Here is a 16,048-nt window from a genome sequence, read left to right as displayed (position 1 = left end):
TGTCCTGAGCCCCTTGCACAACTGACTATTATGACTTAGTTTACACTCTCCTAATAAAGCCCAAGTATTCAGGGAGCCAGTCTCAATGCTTCTGTTTTACAACAGATTAATTCCCATGAGGGTAATATTGAGGAGTATGGGTGAAAGAAATATACATTTTAATAAAAATAGTAATAATCATGGCACATCATGCTCACAGATTAAGCAGAAAAATGTCCATTTTCAGTATTTTCAACTCAGCACTTTCTCTCCTCACCATGGTAATTTCTTAATGACGGAAAGAAGGCTCTAAGAATAAAACTTTGGGACTTAAAAGAAGCTAAATATGCTTAAGTTCATCCTTTGTTTTATGTTTACTACGAAGACACACAAGTGCAGAGGAATACCCTCCCAATTTCTGGTCCGTTGTCCCGTGCTTGGTATTTAGCCTATGGGGACAAGTATGAATCTTAAACCATCGTGATAGCCCAGAAAATCCTCCCTGGACCCCCGTGGCCAGGAGACACGTGCATCTGCATAAAGTCTGCTCCATTAGAGACCAAAAGAGCCGGCCAGCCTCTCCCACAGTTTTGAGTTAACACTTGCCTTTGTGTCGCTCACTTTTTTTCTGAACTTGAAATCCAATTGGCCAACAATTAAAGCCAATTAGCACGTGAGGAAAATAAACCAAAGGCGCTCCCCTTGTGTTTTCCATGGCCACTGGAAAGCTGGTTAACTCAAGGCATTAGCATAGCTGTGTATCAGGCCAGGCATATAACAGAGACTCGTTGGCTTAAAGTATTAGAAGACTGGGGTAGCGGCTGCCGCAGCAGAACCGTGTTATTCTGAGCTAACAGCTGCCAAACATTCTTAACAGGAGATGGGGCAGATGTCCAAGGACAATCAAAGAGAGAAGAAAGTTTAAGCCAACGTTTGCCTATCTCATATTCTCTGCTTGATCCTCAGCCTCAAAGACGATGCACAGCTGCTGCACCTCAAGGTCTGGAGGGCTGCTCCGACCCCCAGCTCCCCGACTCCCCCCAACCATGTTTATTCTCTGAGACCGGGGGCCCAGCTTTCCAGTCAAGCCCCCCACCTCGTGGGTCATCTTGCTGGAAAGAGTGGGTCTTCTCAGGGGCTTTTCGATTTTCTGAACACTCAAAATATTTGGGTCAAAATTCCACAGCGTGTGGTAATCATAGGACTGGAGCTGAAAAAACCCCTACAGATCAACCCTAAACAGGGCAGCTGATCAGGAGACAAGATGTGTTTGGCCAAACAGGACGTTCTTAGAGGTAAGAAATCATTGGTTCAAATACAAAGTGAAGAAAAGAGGAACAATCCATGTGAAATCTAAATGTTGCGGATTTGCTCTCAAAGCTGTAGACATTTTCTTTCATTGTTTCAATAATATAAGGAATATGGGGGTGAAAAGTTAGAGTACAGAAGTCCATTATGGATAAACAGACATCATATGCATCTGGATGGAAAGCATTTACTAAAACATTGGCGTTTTGTCTCTCTTGGGGGAAGCAGGGGAGCTTCATTTTTCATCAGTGTTAAGAGGCATTTCATATCCCATAATACGGCAATATGCTTATTTGCTGAAATCCTGTATTGTTCTGCTTTACCCAGTATGTCAAAAATCGACAACTCTTTCATGTCATTAAACAACATCTGAGGTGAATTAAATAGTAGGATCCGTTCAAATGAAGAACCTGTGTAATTGTCAAAATTGTGACATACCCCATGTTATTCCATCGATGAGGAACAACTCAAATTTTATGTTTAAAAATTTTAAAAAATGTCTCTTGGAGGAACTTGTTGAGAAAACTAAGTGCTACATGATATTTTGCATGTACCATCATTTCTGATAAGTGATATGCACTCATCATATTGAATTGTAATTATGTGATCAAAACATCAACCCTAGTTCCTTCCCATGCCATGAGTCTCTAGATATGCTGTCTTACATATACATTCGTATCCCAAGAACCAGGGCATAATACATGCTCAGTGTGTTTATTGAACAAATAAATAAAATGACATAAATGAAAAATGAATGAAAAAATGAGTAGACTGAATCACACACCAAACCCATTGAAAATGCATGCCAATAATACTCCTGTAATTGAGTTACATATAGAAACAGAATGTTCTATTTTTCGTGGATTACCTGAAAAGTACTCAATATGAAATTGTTTCTTTTAAAAGCATGAATTAGTTTGGAGTTCTTTTAGTTCAACAAAAGTATCTATTTAAAAATAACTATTGGAATTAGAGAGGGTTTTAAAAATTACATCTATTTCTACCTGACAACTAATTACGGGGATAACTTTCACGCATACTACCACTGCAGGTGCAAATATTTAATTGTGTGTGCAAGCCAGGTGGAGGGGTGGCTCCTTTACTATGTGTGTGTTCAATTGTGTCTGTTCTAGTTGCCCCTTCAATTAGCCATGGGTACAAAAAACAGAGACCTAGCTGAGGCCCCATTAAAATGAGGTCTATATATTCCACAGCCTTTTATCTGTGTTGTGCCTTTTGCATTTTATTTTAGTTGCTCCTAGCTGGGGCTCGGGGGAGTCACTTTGGCGAGCTAGTTAGCTAACAGCAGCTGGACTTTGCCTGATAAGAATTGCACACAGTTGCCTAGAAAATGGTCAGCTCCCCTCCATAAGTTTGGGCATTAAACGGGGATCTCTATTAAGAGCTGCACGGCTGGCTTCTTCTGAAGGTACTTGAAAATCATGTGAAGTTTTCCCCTGTGAGATCAGAACAGAAAAGTTTGAACAAAACACTTGAAACAGGCAGGCCTTCCTGATTGAACAGTCTTCATTATTTTTGCAGTTTCCATCACCCTTTGAGATTTTAAGTAACCGACTGGGTGACTGTTTGAGGGAAAGGACAATATTTGAGCTCTTGATTCTTTTTTTTTAGCATAAAGAATTCGAAAGTCTATTTTGGGAGATAGAACAATTATACATAATAGTGTCTGAGAATCTACAGAATCTTTGATCAAATTTAAAATTTGATCAAAGCTGAGATTATGGAATAATCAACTTGACGTTGAGTCTAGTACATTGGGGACGGGATTGGAGTGATGAAAACAGCAGAAATTTGGAGTTGATGACTCTGAGTTCCGGTTTTCATTCCCTCTCTGTGTGACTTCAGACATGTTACTTAACACCTCTGATTGTCCATTTCTTCCCTTGTAAAATGAGGCAACTGTGGAGCCTTACCTCACAAGGCTGTATGAGGGCTAAAGAAGATGGACATAAAGGACCTTATATAGTTCTAAGTCCAGGTTGCATGTTCCATGGAGAGAACTCCTTTGCCTCTCTCAGGAGGAAAATAATGTCGAGGAAATTTCTGTTCAGCTATAAGAGGGAGAACTCAGGGGAGGGAACAGGCAGACATCCTGGACATATATCCAATTTTTATCCTTCAAGAGTTGATGACCATGCTCACGTCTTCAGTTGATGTATTATTGGATTTTTAGCTAGAGCAATAAATCACAGCCCTCTAAATCTTAACATCTATATTTTTAGGGAACTTAAATATGTTTCAATAATCTGGCATCATTCTATTTAAAATTTTTTCCTCTGTCGTGCCGGGCTGCTCATTCTTTGGGGAATGCAGATTTTAAAATATTGGGTTTAAATTTTTCTTCATCATTCTATTTTTGCCTAGTTTTGAATGTTGTTGTTTATTTATAGTTGCTGATTTCTTCTGTTGCTTACAGGGCGTCATGTATCAAAGGTGATTTGAAGCTGTGTCTTCAAGTCCAAGGTCCCTAGTCATTGAAACACACACACCCACACATCACACCACACCACACACATGACACATCATCAAGGCTTTCCTGGGCTTTTCAATAATCCATCGTGATATCTTGGATGCATGAATGTGGTTCTTATTGTCGGGGAGATGCTTGGCCTGGGCACAGAGATTGTGGGAATGGTAACATTTGGTTGCTAAAGGAATATGACATAATTAATAATGATGTGTTCCCTGTGATATGCTGGGATGACCAAAAAAAGTGAGTCCAGCATCTAGGAAATTAACAATGACTCCTCCATTTGAAATCTGGGTAGTTATTTCTCCTGCCTGACTTGGATATCCTGGGGAGGGCTGTATATATCCCTTCTCTTAGCTCTTTGCTTTTTTCTGTCTAGAGATGATTTCAATGAGAGAGACTCAAATTCAGAAGAAAAAATAATTTGCTCATAGGACACTTTCAGATTGGTGGTAAAACTTGGGGTAGAGCATTCTCTTCAGGATGAATTCCAATTCCTCTTGAGCTTCTTGTCTTCTCTCTGGGATGGGGAAGGGTAGGTATAAGTCCTGCTATAACAAAAACCCTGACACCATGTCCCGAGCTAAGGCACCACCCAGAACCTCCCGGCTATTCACGAAACGATAGCAATGATTTCCACCCATTTTCCCAACTGCTGTCCTTCAGAGTTTGAGAATGACTTCTTTCCGGTGCTGGTGGGGGTGGGGTGGGGGTGGGGGTGGGTGACAAGAGTTAAGCCCATTTAGAAAAGGTTTGGGAGTTTGTGATGAGGCTTACAGGGAGGGGAAAACTTAACTGGTGCTCAACACTATTTTTGTGATATTTGTGTACCATTGCCAGAACTTCCTAACGATAAAGACAGAAAATAGAAAAACTTCTGTCACTTTGAATGCAAAAGCATAATAAATAATAATAGTGTTATTATTAACCATTTATTATGGATTACCATGGGCCAGGCACTGGGCTAATTGTTTGCATATATCTTTTAATTTATGTGTGAATTAGAAGTCCTATTCTTGGACATTTAAAGTCAATTGGCCCCAAACCTCCATCTTACTTATGGTAGGAAATCTGATGTCTCCCCCCGAAATCTGAGAGACTCTTCTGATCACTTCAGCTCTGGACTGCTTCTGGCTTTTCCTGAACTCTCGCTCTCACTAGCATCTCATTCCCGTGGCTCTTTCCTCTGCTCCACAGTGACGTAAGCATAGACCTTCTCTTTGCATGACTTTTCCAGAAACACACTTGCATTGGCATACACGGAAAACTTTAAGACGTTAGAAGCAAAGGACAGCTTCACAGCAGAGCAAACAACTCAGAACTTAATGTTGGTCATTCCTTATGTCTGAGGGATCTCTGGCCACCCCAGCTGACTAATTCCTCCCTTCACACCCCAGATTTGAGACAGAGCAGGTCTCCCATTAAAATGACACGGGGCGCTAGGGTAAACAGAGCTGTCTCTTCTGACCGGGTAGGAATGGGTGCATGGTGGTTTCTGAAGGGCTCACCTACAAGTTGGAGGCTGCAGAAAGGGAAGAACTGGCAGAGACAAGCAGAGCTTTCCTTTATCAAACAGACTAGACATAATAAAGGGAAAATGAAAAACCAGGATTTCTCCTCCTAGAAATCTGCTGTCAACATTGTATTTGGAGTGAACAGTACCATACTGTACACTTAAATATTTGTTAAAAGTGAAGATCTCATACTATATATATGTTCTTACAGCAGTCAAACCAAACCAAACCAAATAAAATGACCCAACTTGCTGTAGACAGTCCAATGAAAAGAAACAAAAGGACAATTGTACTGACTTAAAAACAAAGCCACAAACAAAACAACCTATCTATTGGAATGCTGGCTCATGCAAAGAATTCAGTGCTAGGCGTATGACTATTTCTTAGTCTGTGTAATGTGTTTTTTTTTAATCAAAATAGGCATAGACAAGTGAATATCTGAATCATAACCTTTTTTTCCATCTAATCCATTAGGTTACATGTATATAAGGAAATGATTCCAAATTCTATTTCTTGGCACATGACATTTTCCCTTTTCCTGTATTGATTCTTTGCAATGCCTCATGTGTTTGGCACAGGGGTGACCCTTCATGACACAGGTAGATGGAAATGCCTTTCTATGGCAGATCTGAAAATGGGGTGACACCTTTTGTAGGGCTGGACTCATTCACTCATCAGAAGTATTCATGTCCACATATTTTTGCAAATTCCTTTCTTAGGTATTTCTCTTGTTGTATAGATACGAACATCAACTTTATTTAAGAAGAAGAAAGTAGGTCTGCAGCCCACGTGATCATCCCTTAGTTCCCAGGATGAGGTTGCTACAGCCCAGGATGTATCCAGCAATAGTAAATCAGTGAGTTCCCACAAGGAAGTGAAGAGGGGAAAAAAACAAAAAAAGGAAATTGGAAAGAATCAAATTTCAAATGTGAGTTTCCAGAGGATTATTAATATAAAGTCATGAGGAAAAATGATGTTTAAAATGATAAAAATATTTGCTCAACATCCCTTATGATTAAACGTAGTAAATCCTTAAAATGACCACACATGCACACACACACACACACAAACACACACACACACAAAGTCACCTTAAAATGCTTTTCCTCAATTCACAGGATGGCATTTAACTTTTGGGGGTGGGAAATGCCTTGGAGTCGTTTTGATTATTATTATTATCCTACTATTTGGCTCCAACCTTAATAATCAAATCTAGAAATAAAAAGGAGCTGAGGAAGGTTAAGATGTTGCCTCTTTGAGCACCCTTCCTTCTCTGTTCCCTTCAGGTCAAGGTCAGAACTGAATCCTGCCCACAGGGAGCTGGGTGGCAGGTGTCTCACCTTCCCTAGGACTGCTGCTTGCCCCTTGTTCCGAGAAGTGTGAGTTTTCAGTAACTCATGGGCTGCAAGAATGCTGTGAGACATCAGACTTCATTCATCATGAATCTAAGTAGCTCTTCCCAGGCCCTTGAGAGCCTAACAGATGTATTACCAAGAGTAAGGTGAGGGAGAGGACTGAACTGGTAAGGGTGGTGACTTCTGTGCTGCAGCGTTTCTTGTTTCTACAGGAGGTTGCAGAGAGATCATTCTGTGTGTGTGTGTGTGTGTGTGTGTGTGTGTGTATGTGATTTAAAATATCTTAAAATCAAATGGCTAATCAGGTCCTGAGGTGAACTTCTAAAAATACAGTCATACACCCTTGCTCTCACAGCCACCATTCCCCACCTCAGTGACGAGGAGGAAGGTCCTAAGTCATTTGTTATTAATGCAAAAAAGTGCTATGGTCTGTGAATCTCATACTGATATTACAGATGAGATTGCCTTTTCCTGTAATAACAGCATTCACACCTACTTGCTTTCTGATATGCTTTTTAAAATGTGCTTTAGCTCACACCAATAAGCAAGTCTGTCCCATATGAAGTTCATGTACCACATATGGAAACTGACTTTGATAACAGTAGATATATACTTAGGCATCAATGTCACCTTCATTATCAGACATTTCCTAAAACTTTCAAATGACTCAGACTTTCCTTATTGTAAATATCTGAATCTTATGATATTTTATGCAACAGCAGCTTTTGTACATGGCTAATCATCAACAAAACATACTTTGTACTTGGAATAGAGCTATGGAAATGAATTGGGAGGTCTTTGTGAGGGAGGACTGTTTTATTTTCTCAGGATTTAGAGCATCTGGCACAGAATCTACCACATAATAGGTGCTCAATATATATTTATAAAAATATTTTTTTACTTCTTCAAATTCCAGAAGATATGTTTCAGTTGGTATAGCAGATATGCTCATAAAATATGAGCAAAGTAAGATTTTTTTTTTCTTAATGAGACAAACTTTGAGGAGAGGTGACTGTTTAGAAAAAGGCACTGGTGGTTTGGAGCTGGGGTTCCTTTGCAGTCCAAAACAAAGGCTTTCACATGTATCTACTTTGTAAATCCATGCCTTTATATGAAGTATTATCTCCTATAGTATTTGCTTTGCTCAAAAGCACATTCTAGAATAATTGTTAATTAGAAGAGGAAACTTCATCTTCCATTTTATTGAACTCACACACTATTGAAATCACTCATCTAAAGTGAATAAGCTGAAGATCAGAACTTGAATCAGTTGCACGTCTAGAGTTCCAAGTCTGAGCCTCACTTTCTGCATTTGTCAAAGCCGTTCTGATGATTTTTTAAAATGAGATAATAGAAAGTGCAGGGTAAACCCCAAAGGGCTAGACAAATACAAACAATAGCTGAGGTTCTCAGGTCAGACAACGGCTGCACAGTTGTGTAGAGAATATTGTGCTCAAGTTCAGAATTAAGGAAGGTCCTGAAATCTTATGTCACCTTGGACCTCTTCTGCAGCTTGGAGTGACAGAATGTCAAGTTGTGGGCACACCCAAGGGAAGGTCTTGTCTGTAAAGAACTCAGCTGATTGAAACATTCCTGTCCCATATATGGACTTAATGGCTACTCCTGTAATTTGTCTCATATGAAAATTCAAGTTTTCTTACAGATCTGAGCTGAAATGCTAACTTTGAAGGTGCCCCCTGCCCTGCCCAGAGAGCCTCCAGGCAGTATCTCCTCCTCCCCCCACAGTCCTTGTGTGCTAGCTTGCATGGAGAAGGTTCTGGTTGGAAGCCACTGCCCTGGGTTTGAGTTCCAACCTTATCATCTCTCCTGACTTGATTTTGGCTTCTCCATCTTCAAAATGGGAGTCTGAAGTCAGGTGAATTCTAAGGGTTCACTGATTCACATTAATATCAGCCCAAATGAAACCCAGCTGAAGACACATTGACAGACACAGGATGATCACATGTATCCCAAAATAACATCAAAATTCTTTTCTTTTCTTTTTTTTTAAATTCTATTTTTATTTTATTTATTTTTGGCCACATATGGGATTAGTTCCCAGACCAGAGATTGAACCTGTGTCCCCTGCTTTGAAAGCGTGGAGTCTTAACCACTGGACCGCCAGGGAAGTCCCCAAATGACTTTCTTTTCTATTTGGAATCATGCCCATCATCATTTTCTCCTTTCAACTGCAAAAATTCAGAGTAAATAGCCAACACATAAAAGGGTCTTCCTCTTCCTCTCTCTCTCTCTCTGTCTCTTACTCAGGTCTCCTTTATTTGAATTCCTCTTCCCCAAACATAGCACTTTTAACTGTGAAATCACTTTTACTTGAATTTAAAGAAAGATGGTGTCTTCTAACTAGATTTACAAAGTAAAGCCAAAGACTGATATAAACGATTTCAATGGAAAATATTCGGCATTTCATCACCTTGGCTGAGATGGAGTTAGTGGAGTCTGCTGTTTTAACACTAGGTAACCATACGCAAATGCAGGCTGATGTTTCCCACAAAGTGGAATTAGGGAAAGAGAAAATGAACAACTTCTTTCTGTTGCGATGCTTTCCAGCCCCAGTGAGGTTATGTCCCCACCTTTCTCCTTATCCAGAAATGTCACAGGGAGGAGAGAGGCAGACGGATGTTTGACCTCCAGAGCAAGGCCTTATCTTGGAGAGGGAGGGTGTATGTATGGGGGAAGGTGGATCCTAAAAAGCTCTCCATGTTCTCCTTTAACATGCTTGCCTCCCCAAACAAATCCTGATGGTAAAAAAATAAGAGAGAGAGAAAGCATTGAAACCTGTTTTAAATGTGTAACAGACCAGGAAGAAATCACTTTGTTACCCAAAGTAGGGATTGGAAACCCAAAATTATGGTGGATGGAAACCCCCCATCCCAACAAGTCACTGCCAACATTAACCCTGGTATTTATTGCCCATTTTAACTACAGTGCCTCGCAAGCACCTTCTCAGTCTACATGGCAAAAAATATAATTCATATGCCTAATATTTTGCTCCAGCTCGCCTTGCCTATTTTACAGTGTTTGAGACTATTTGTGTGTTTGCTATATATCAGTTGACACCTCCGTAAAATCTTTATATCAAATGCCTTTGGCAACTACATGCCAAATAATAGCATTACCATTTGTAATTTTTGTAGCTCAGTTTTCCTATAAGATTTGCTCTGTGCATTACAAGTAGGAAGGACTTAAAAAGCCTAATTGATGCTTCTTCCTAAATGACCTTCCTCAGTGTAGGAGTTGTAATAACTATTCCACCCTGAGTTTCCTGTTCTTCCCTTCCATTAAAGACACTCATCAATTAAAGAAATGTGGGTTTTTAGTTTTAATTTATTTTTTAATTTTTTAAGATGCCATGGCCAACAACACCATTCTTCTCCAGAATCCTTTTCATAATTTATACTTAGGTTTCAGGCTTGTAGACATATGCATTGCTCTTTATAATGGTCAAAGTTAGCATTTATTTTTATTTAAGATCCTTCCTGCTTTCCTAAAAATGAATTTGAGATTGTTGACAACAAAGATAATTAAATGAAGAAATAGATGAAATTACATAGGGTTCCAAAGCCATGTGGGAGATGGATATTCACTTTATTCCTAAGATGTAGATAGAGATATTTCCATGAATCATCTAGAACATAAGCTCCATGAGAGTAGGGACTTTGGTCATGGAGTTTAGTGTCTAGACACCGACTTGTGCTCATATAAAATTGTTATTTGTTGAATCAACGTTAAATTCAGTTTGGGTTTTCCCAGAAGCCAATGCATGAAGGAAATGTGATGGGATGTATAAATCACTGTAGAGAGTACATTTAAAGGAACTTAGAACTCTGCCAATAGTTAAAGCCCTCATGTTATAGATGGGAAAACAGACGGAGAAATGGGAGGACTTACCAAAGGAAAGTTCTAAAACTCATAGCTTCTGTCTCCCAGGCCAGGGGTTTTCTAATGTATCAGTGCAGAAACACCTAATGACATTCACTCTATGAATAATAAGTCATTGATATGGCTTCTATGAGGGGCCACAGCATGTGTTTTTGTGTCCATGGAGGGAAAACCCTTTAGTTCTGATTCATCTTTGCTTTGGATTTCCTAGTCAGCTTGCCTCTCGTGGGCACATATTATTCCCTAAAACCTGCTGCTGAGGTCTAAAGGATGAGTCGGAGGGGAAAGGTGGCCAGCAATAGGAGAAGCAAAATAACTAAGAATACATTGTTTTCGATCAAGAAGACCCAGGAAAATATGATGGAGTTACATTATTTTAGAAAATGTAGTCATTACTTTAGAAAATAGCCAATGGCCCATGAGAAAAACTCCACAATATGGTCAACAGCCTTGTGTCAACTGACAAAATGCCCATTTAGACCTCTGCTTTCAGATGGCAATTGCGTGCTCACTCATATGAGTAAGTCCTGGAGGAGGGGGGCTGCATATTAGATTATGCATCATAATGTAATCATTTCAGCATTCAAACTCCAGATTAGGAATTTGACATTTAAAAAATTCCACTGAAATTGGACTACAAAATATAATAGGTTTAGGCACCTGCTCTAATAAAATTGCATTAAAATATCCCAATAGCCTTACCATAAACATATTTTACAATATCAGAGTCAAATTTTATTACATCATTATGAGAATGTTCCATTGGGCCACATGATTGGCTGTTGAAACAGTGCCGGATGCTGATCCTGTAGCACAAACATGCCATCACACTTCCCTAATAAAAGTTATTGTATCCCCATGCACATTAAAAACAACACTAACTGCATTAATCCATTGTAATTTACTTTTTTGTTGTAGAGCAAATAACAAACCTGGTGCTAATGAGATCATATTTTCCATTATCCCAAAGCAACCTGTTAGTATATCCAGTCCTCTGAGATTTTGCCTTAAAAAATGAAACTCCCTCTTTATTATACAATAGTGCATATTAGTCAAGAATGTTTTTATTTCCTACCCCACTCACAGACATCACATCATGTTCTAAACATCTGTGTTTGTTTGAAATACACAGTTATAAAATATATTATTTGATTTTTGTGGTATTATACTTTTCTTCAAAAGGCAAAATACAAGATTCTTTTGTTAAAATTGTCTTTTTCTTTGATAGCTTTTTCATGTTCTGATAAACATAAGTGTATTTGCAGCTAAAATACAGATTCAACTACTCACTGTCATCACTTCTCCCTTTGGCTGTTATCTGAGCAACTGTAAGTTTTTTAGTACATAGTTTCAATTTGCCACATATGCAGTACCAGAAAGAAATCAATTTCTTATGAGACGTGGATGATTGTTTTTATAACATTTTCTGGTGTTGTTTCAATAAAGCTATTAAATGATTAAGTTTTTTACCTTGATAAATTAAATCACTAACAAGGGACATGATGACTTTCTTGGTTTTATTCAGTTCAGCGTAAAGTCACTTATCACCCAGCCTCTCACCAATGCAAACATTCTCTTACTATCAAAGTTCCTGGGCGTTTGTTTGAAATAGTGGTGATGGGGAGGTAGGTGGAAGGAGCAAAATGTAGATTACATTTGAGGGTAAAAGGTTTCAGAAATCTGAGAAGAAAAATAAGAGTATCCAGAGACTATGCTTATCCAGAGATAGGATGTTTCTCTATTGTAAACTTCAAACTGTGGTTATCTCAGGCCACTTTTGTTTGTGTGGGTGTCTCTTTTGCTTTCTGAATGTGCAGTCTGCACCCTGTGTGTGCTGGGCAGCCGAGGTTCTATGGGATAAGATAGGGGAAAGCATTTCTGGATGAATGATCTCAGGAATTCTCTCCATAAAGTCTCCTGTGCTTAAACATATGACTGTTATACTGCCTCTTCCATCACTGTCTGCTTTTCCAACATTAGATAACTTAAGATTGTGTCTACACTGTACACAGACACACACACATGCACGTTAACTTTTCAGAGAATTAGGTTTAGAGACTCATAATGATGTTGAATAAACAGTTCCTTAAGTTTTACTTCCCAATAAAATGTAGATACTGACAAGCCCATCAGGTGTCTTTATTATAAAACTGTTCCAAATTCAAAATGTGATCATGTTTATGATGCAATCTTGACAAGTACAGAAATCACTACCTTTTATACATGAACTATGCTGTGGCTAGTGATTTTACGAAATTTAAATGTAACTCACTTAACCTCAGAATAATCATGTGTGTCCCAAAAGATTGAATTCTTAAGAGTAATTATAGTCTGTTTAGGTAGTTCTCCATTCTTACATTCTTTTTTCCCCTGGAAGTATGTAGGGCCACTTTACTGAACCAGGAAAATCCCTTTACAATCTTCTCACTGTTTATGAAACAGTCGCTCTTACAAATCACATATAAATATATTAAGGAAGAAAACAATAATGATAATAATTAGTAACATTTATTAATCACTTATTGAATACCAGGTACTATTTAGAGGGATTTGCATTTATTAATTCATTGGTCTGGGGAAAAAATAAGTTCTCTGATTTTATCCACAGTGACTGTTTTTATCCCCATTTTACAAGTGATGAAATGGAGGCACAGAGAGGTTTAGTAACTTACTTGCCAGATGTCACAGAGATAGGAAGCTGAGACTCAGACTTGGACAATCACCCTCATGATCATTTGCTTTTAACCACTACAAAACATCTAATTAAAATGTTCACCTGCAGACTGACTTCGGCATAAAAGGATTCATTGTTGGTCTCAGGAAGTATGGACTCTCTCATCCATGCCAGTTACTTTGACTCTATGACACTCTTGAGTCTCCCAGAATGATACAGCCTCATCTGAAGGCTCAAGATTGTGAAATGACTATAGGCTAAACCAGACTAATTGTCTACCAAACAGAGAAAGCCATTTTTGTCAGGCTGATAAATTGCCTTTTTAGACTATTAATTCATCCATCCATCCATCCATCCATCAATCCACTCTTCTAGCTTTTCTTTTTTTTTTTTTTTTTTGCAGTATGCGGGCCTCTCACTGTTGTGGCCTCTCCCATCGTGGAGCACAGGCTCCAGATGCACAGGCTCAGCGACCATGGCTCACAGGCCCAGCCGCTCTGCGACATGTGGGATCTTCCCAGACTGGGGCACGAACCCGTGTCCCCTGCATCGGCAGGTGGACTCTTAAGCACTGTGCCACCAGGGAAGCCCTTCTAGCTTTTCCTGAGCCATATACCTCCTCCTACTCCTATCACTTCCTAATGATAAAGATACTAGACAATTTTATGATTCTAAGCCCCATCTTCTTCTTATTTTCATATAAATAAGCACATATGAATTTGAATCACAACTCAGGCAATTGATGTTTCTTAGACTCAGAGCAAGTCCAGTTCTTCATCTGTGAAAAGGATATATTAACAACTGCCTTACTGGGTTTTTTTTTCTAAGAATTAAATGAGATAATGTATATACATCCTCAAAAGCATAGCATTAGGTAGGTCTTACACATCAATATTTTCCTTAAGAGGGAAAAAAACTCAAGTACAAGTAACCATTGAAATAAAGTCATAAAAAAATTAGAAAATATAGATGACTATATTCTATCTCTTTTAAGTACAAATGCAAAGTGAGAAAGTATAAAAGTAGAAATTTAATTACATCAATGTTGAAATTGCATATGATATACATATGTATAATTAAAAGGCAATTAAAATGAAAAAACATAGTTTATTAACAAGTCCTAAAAAATCAAGTAGATAGGGCTTCCCTGGTGGCGCAGTGGTTGAGAGTCCGCCTGCCGATGCAGGGGACACGGGTTCGTGCCCCTATCCCGGAAGATCCCACATGCCGCGGAGCGGCTGGGCCCGCGAGCCATGGCCGCGGAGCCTGTGTGTCCGGAGCCTGTGCTCCGCAACGGGAGAGGCCACAGCAGTGAGAGGCCCGCGTACAGCAAAAAAAAAATCAAGTAGATAAACCAACGGAAGTTGGGAAAATGACATATATTGTTAACTTAGAAATTTTAGGCAATTAGACAATGGAAATATAAAAACATTTTCACTGACACTAGTAATCACAGAAATAAAAACTATGTTCATTTGGAAAAGAAAACTAAAGTATCAAAGAGACTTTTAAAACATATTATATTGGCAATCTTTTATTGACCAAGGCAAAATGTTCTTTTGACTGTATTTACAGGAAGCCTTAAAAATGTGCATTCATTTTTTAAGTCAATGATTTTTAGTCTGAGGAAAAAATACAGAAGATGCTCAATGATACATGTACGAAGGTACACTGAAATAGTGTTCAAAATGGCAAAAAAATTAAAATGAATTAAATGCACAACAATAAGAGAATCATTAAATTAAATTAATTATGGTGAAACTGCAAGAAAAAAGTATATATTGTTGTTAAAAGAATATTAGCTGAAATGGGAAATGTTTGGAATATAATGTTAATGTTAAACTTAAAAAGACATGCTAGAGAATGAATGTATATAGGGTGCATTCTGATTTTGTAACAGATGTGTGTAGGTAGTATGTATGGTATGCGTGTGTAGTGAGTTCTCCCATGTTTTATTATTATGTTATTGTGCTAAATGGTTTTTGTACATTTTTCCATTGAATCCTCATATCAACTGTGAGTTGAATGCCTTATTACAGATTATGAAAAAGAGGACAAGGAGGGTAAATAACTTAATATTATAGTCTGAATATTTGTGTCCCTCCTAAAATGTATATGTTGAAATCCTAACCCCCAGTGGTGATGGTATTAGGAAGTGGGGCCTTTGGAAGGTAATCAGGTCATGAGGGTGGAGCCCTCATGAATGAGATCAGTGTCCTTATAAAAGAGACCTCATAGAGGTCCTGAGACCCTTCTACCATATGAGAATACAAAGATAAGTCAGCCTCTTGGAAGAGGATGCTCACACGACCTTGCTGGCACCCAGATTTCGGACTTCAAGCCTCCAGAACTGTGAACAATACATTTCTGCCTTTTATAAGTTACCCAGTCTGTTGTATTTTGTTATAGCAGCCTGAATGAACTAAGACATTCAAAGTCCTATCCATTAATGAGTGGTAAGAGCAGGATTGTAACATTTACATGTTTGACATAAAACTTATGCTATCAACCAGCATGACCCAAATACATCCTCCAATAAATTGCACTTTAGAAGGAAAGATTCCCTCACCCACTTGATAACAGATAATTTGTTGCTTTTATTTTTCCTCTTTGTATAACTGCATGCCTCTTGCTTGTCTACCTACCTATCACAGGTAGGGATAAAAACCATTCCCTTTAGAGAAAGACAGATCCTCGTTCACTTCTTGACTCTTTCACCTCTTAATTCTGTGGTCTTGGGTAGGTTACTTGTTTCACAGGATTGTTATGAAGATTAAGTGGGTAAGCCTGCAAGGCATAAGCTTTACAAGGGTCTTGCAAATAATAA

Source organism: Mesoplodon densirostris, chromosome 4, assembly GCF_025265405.1.
Source record: "Mesoplodon densirostris isolate mMesDen1 chromosome 4, mMesDen1 primary haplotype, whole genome shotgun sequence".
In the NCBI taxonomy this organism is placed as follows: Eukaryota; Metazoa; Chordata; class Mammalia; order Artiodactyla; family Ziphiidae; genus Mesoplodon; species Mesoplodon densirostris.
This window is presented reverse-complemented; position numbering follows the sequence as displayed.